Genomic DNA, 5,797 nt, shown 5'->3' with positions numbered 1-5,797 from the left:
GTCTGGGGTCTTGTGAACCCAGCATTCATTCCTGCCTGTGGCAGGGGGTCAGGCTAGATGATCTGTTCAGGTCCCTCCTGACCCTAGCTACTATGAAACCTGGCTAGACAAAGCCTTGGCTGGGATGCTCTTGCTTTGAGCAGGGGGTTGGACTAGATAACCTCCTGAAGTCCCTTCGAACCCTAACTTTCTATGATTCTGTGATTCTATGGTTCTATGGCAACACCAAAAGACACCACTCAGATTGCAGGCACTACCCATCCCTCCCGCTGTGGCTGACACTGGAAGGAACTTGCAAGCTGATGTCTGCACAGTCCCAAAACCTAGACCTGGGTGGAAGCCTCAATGGTGTGCATTCCTTCCTGGACAAACACCTCTCAGGTGCAATATATCCAGTCACAGATTTCTTAATAGGTTAGACAATTGATTTGTTTAAGACTCTTTGGATAGGGATGGTCTTGCTTCAGGCAAGGGGTTGAGTAGATGACCTCTGGAGGTCTCTTCCAGCCCTACTTTGACTCTCTGGAACCACCCTATATCCTGTGTACAATATAAAACCTTCTCCTGGAGCAGAAGAGATACTGAAGGGTAGACAACTACAATCTGCTTCTGATCTGCTCCTGTTCAGTGAAACTGAAATTTTGCATATGTTGGGTTGGTGGGAAAGTTACAGTTCAGCACAAAACGTATGTGAATTATGTTAAGTCATCTTATTGTGTGTAGGTAAGAAGGGACCCTGGTGACAGAGGTATCATGTCGACAGCAGTCTAACTTGATGCTGTTTAAATGGTATGGATTCGGAATGCTTTTATCTAGTCTTGTTTCAGCTGTGTTAATCCTACAGTCCTTACTGTTAACTAAATTTCTACTAAAATTTCAATGTGGTTTGCCTTCCCAAGCTCTACCAAACTGGATCCAGTAATTGCAAATCACTGAACTTGAAATCACTAACAAAGTAGACATTGTTATCCACTGGCTTTTAACACAGATGAATAGAAGTGTTACACCAACACTTACTGGATTTATTTTAGTTTATCAAATCAAATGCACCTGTAATTGTGAAACATGTTGACAGCACTGAAATCCTAGACATGAACAACCTTCATAGTTTCTAAGCGATTATATTTTTTAAGATGAGGGAGGAGAGTACATCTGAAGGTTTCTTGCATTTATTCTTGCCTTGTATCATGGTCATTTCACTTTCTTGACATTGCCAAACATCCCCTTGCTTAAGCCTTTCTAATCCCAGATACAGTCTTACATCTTCCCCTCCCTTTAAACCAATTTCTTCTGGGCAGCCTCAAACAAATCTTACTGATTTGCATAGAAAATATTTCCTGTTGCTCCCTTCCCTGGCCTCTTGTTTACTTGTTTGTCTGTAGTCAGTGAACTTTATGGTTAGGGGCAGCCATTACACACAAACCAGCTTAAGTGATCAGAAACTGGTTTAAACCTGTAACAGAACATAAGTTCAGTGCACATAAACCAGTTTCAAAATGTCTGAAACTGGTTTGAGATAAAGCTGGTTGAATGTAGTATCAGACTGATTGAGCTCAAACTGGTTTATGCAGTGTCTGTGCCAGATGCCTTCCTGGTTTAAGTTAAACCAGAGTCCTGTGGGCGACTGGTGTCTCTTGAGTTGGGGGGGTGGTGGAGGGGATGTGCCTCCCTGGCACCAGTCTGGCCACCAGGGAATCCCCCACTAGTCACTGACCGGGGAGGGGAGTCCCTCCCGCTGCCAATCTCTCACTTGCCAAAAAACAGTGGCGCCGCTTCTGGAAGTCCTGTGCCCACTTCTGAAAGCAGCGCGGAAACTTTTGCTTGTGGCCCTGCTCCCCGGCCGGCGCTCGCATGTGGGGCACTGACACTCTCGCCTGCCCCCCTGCCTGTCACCTAAACAGGGAGTGTGGCCTCCTAATATAGAAAACTCATTTCTCCTGCTGAAAACATGCATCCCAATTTTGGAGGGCTGATTTCTGGGCAAAGGTGCATGTGGTATGTGGTGTATTTTCGTGTAATACTTCTGGCAATAGCTTGGGTGAATCTGTTCCCATTTCCCATGACATGAATGACAGAGTTGAGGTGGAGTTAAAGGCATTGCTTAACTAGGGGGCTTATTGCCAAGATTTGTGCCAGAGTTGTCAAGCATTCCAGGCATCAGTGCATGTGACTGGTCTGCACTAATGTTAATTAACACATTATGCAGAGCAAATGGAGACTATAAAGGGAAGGGTTTTCTTAGAGTTTTTGTAGCTGAATGTCCTAGTTTCTGATGGAGAACAGAAAGAAGATTGTATTGTTTGTGTCTGCTTGGCTGGATGGCAATTGTTGTGTGGCCTTTAAAACATGGATTTGGTTATGTAGAGCAGAGGAATCAAATATACAACCTGCAGGGCCAGGTTATCTGGCCAGGGACTTTTGTCCCAACTCCTGCTGCAGTGGCAATGTTTCCTATGGTGACAAACAGCAGTGGTAAGAGCCGGAGCACTAACAGCCCCAATGATGACATGGGCAGAAGCCCTGCCAGAGTTCTGCCTGTGGTCATGGGGCATCCACCCAGGCTGCTGCTGGGACTGCCACCATGGGAAGCCCTGCCACCACAGCCAGAACCACAGCTCTCTAACTGGAGCGCTGGCTGTTGTGGCAGGGCTTTGGCCTGTGGCGCTGCTGGAACTATCAGCAGAAGAGCCAGCGTGCAGCCCACAGACACCTGAAAAGCAGGGAATGTGACACTCCAACAGACTTAAATACAACACCCCCGGTGTAGATCCCATATTTTTCTTCATATATAGGGCTATATATTTTCTTAAGATGCAAAAATGCACATGTGCTTTTTGTTGTTGTTCTTGGAGTCCATTGTGAGTGTGTTGGACAACTGACACCTCCAGTTGTAGGTAGAAGTGTAGGAAGTTATGCAGTCTTCCTAATCTGAATTTCTCTAGGCTTTTGGTGATTTCCTGTAGTATTGCAGGTTTCATATGAACTATTTGTTTGTAGCATTGCATTGCAAAATGAGGTGTTCAGGTTAGCAGAGATTTTTTTGGGAAAAATACAAGTATATATTGTAATTAGTATGAAAATGATAGTTAGCTTATTTTCAGATACTGAGTTTTCTGCTCTTTGAAATGTGAATTATAGTTCTATGGCCAACTTTTACCCTCATGTCAAGTACATGTCACTATAGTTGTGGTTGTTCATATCACAGTTGAATTAAGTTCTTTATTTCTGCTTTGTGTTGTTTTTTTTTTCTCTTGCCCTGGTCTGCATTATTCTTTTTCCTTCTGTAATTTTAAATTAATTATTAACTCATTCCAACGTTTCATATTATAGAGCCCTGCCTAAAAGAATAACCCCACATTTTCCCATTTTCCCAGGGATATACCCTGGGAAATAGATGTCTTCCACCTCTAATCAAGTCTTTAATATATTTGGACTGAATGCAAGTCGAAACAAAAATGATCATGTACTGAAATAACATTTAAAAACCCTGATTCCCTAAGCCATTGATCCAAAGTGAACTTTTGTTTATTCCCTCTCTTTTTTCTATTCTTATCTTCTCAGGCACATAGACAACTCTGGTAGAAAACTGTTCATGTTACTACCTTACTCAATAGCAAAATCCCTGTAGAATACCTTCTTTATCATTTAATTAAAACTATTGGAGTTTTACTACAGTCTACCCCTCCCTTATGTTAAATGTATTTTATGCTCTTGAAAGATGCTGAACAGGCAGCTCTGGAGACCAGCAAAATAATTGTCCTTAAACTATCTTGATAATGTTCTGCAATCCAGTCTTACAGCAACCATATCTAAAGTCAGTGTTACAGACCATACATTTGTAGGCCTCTCTGCTGTGATTGACTATACGCATGCCAGTTGGTGTATGAGTGGTGGTGGTGATGGCGTGTGTCTTTAATATATTTCCAGTAAGAACTGTACCAAAGCACTTTCTATATGTCTTCACTTTATGTAAGAGTATCTTTATATACAGGTTTCCTAATATAATAAGAGGGGCTTTCAACTTGATACAGTGGGAGATGGAAACAAAAACCCAGAGGTAAGTAAAGAGCCAGGGGACCTGGGTAAAAATTTAGTCAGGGGAAGCCTTAGCAATGTTTTTGGAGAGAAGATAAGATGATCAGTTAGATACTTAAAGTGTTTATAGACTAATGTGAGAAGCATGGGGAACAAAGAGGAAGAATAGGAAGTTCTAGTATGATCACAGAATTATGATATAATTGATATTACAGAGACATAGTAGGATAGTGCACATGACTGGAGTATGATCATGGATGAGTATTGCTTGTTCAGAAAGGATAGGCAGTGGGAGGAAAAAAAGAGGAGGTGTTGCCCTGTGTATAAAAGGCAATATCCACATGTTCTGAGGTGCCATATTAAGTAAGAGTTAGGCCTGTTGAAAGCCTCTGAGTAAAGGTCTGAAGGGAGAGCAGCAGTGTGGATGTCTTGGTGGGCATCTGCTATAGGCCTCCAAACCAGGGGAAGGAGGTAGATGATAAGGCTTGGTGGGCCTTCTTTAAACAGTTGAAGAAATCTCCCATATCACAGAACCTGGTTCTTATGGGGGGCTTTATTGGGATGCATGCTATAAGAGAAACAGCAATGCACAAGCAGCCCAGCGAATTGCTGAAGTGTACTGGCGATAACTTTTTGATACAGGTGGTAGACAGGACAACTGGAGAGAAACTCTACCTGACTTACCGCTTAAACAGGAAGGAGTTGGTTGAAAATTTGAAAATGGAAAGTAACTTGGATGACAGTGACTGGGAAGTGATAGAGTTCAAAATCCTAAGGGGAGGAAGGAAGGAGAGCACCAGAACACTGGACTTTAGAAGACCAGACTTTAACAAACTCAGGGCACTAGTGGGTTGGATTCTCTGGGAGGCAAGTTCAAGGGGTAAAGAAGTCAAGGAGAGCTGGCTATACTTTCAGGATGCCCTCTTAAGGGTGCAAAAGCAAGCTATCCCAAAGCAGCTGAAGAATGTGAGGTGCAACAGGAAGCCAGCCTGGCTAGAAAGCAGTCACTTCTACGAGCTGAAACTTAAAAACAAATCCTAATAAAAAGTGAAAAACTGGTCAAAGTACTAGAGAAGACTATATAAACAATACTGTACGGTCATGCAGTGAAAAAATTAAGAAGGTGAAGGCAAGATATTGAGATGCAACCAGCAAGGGATGTAAAATGCAATAAAAAGGGATACTACAAGTATGTCAAAAGTAAGAGGAAGATCAGAGAAATCAGATTCCTTACTGAATGCAGAAGACAATGTAGTTGTTGCCCTGTGGGGTCAGGCCAACTGTCAGGATCTCAACATTGTGCTGTTAGATGGGAGGGTGTGACACAATTGCACATATACAAACAAACAAATCAATTAGGTGCGCACACACTCGTGCACGTGTACACACACACTCGTGCGTGCGTGCACATCCAAACCAGCCTAGGCACATGCATACCTATCACCAATCACTACACACACCAAAAATTAGACCACAATCAGTTGTCAATACCTACACACTCCATACACATATGTGGATTACTAATTCATATATTATGTACATGATGATATATATAGATATATCTATATATCTATCTATATAAAAAACATTTTCTTTTCACTAATTCACACACGTACCACCCATCTACACATACACTGGTGAGTTCCTAACTTGGATGGTACAGTATATATGTGTGTGTTTGGGGTACTTGGGATACCTGGGGGAAGGTTAAGGTGAGAGAGAAAGTGTAAGGAGTGAAAATTGCTGGAACCAGGATTAGAAC

This window comes from Gavialis gangeticus, unplaced genomic scaffold (genome assembly GCF_001723915.1).
Source record: "Gavialis gangeticus isolate Ggan-Ray unplaced genomic scaffold, GavGan_comp1, whole genome shotgun sequence".
NCBI lineage: Eukaryota > Metazoa > Chordata > Crocodylia > Gavialidae > Gavialis > Gavialis gangeticus.
The sequence above is the reverse complement of the archived record's forward strand: the minus strand, read 5'-3'. Positions refer to the sequence as shown.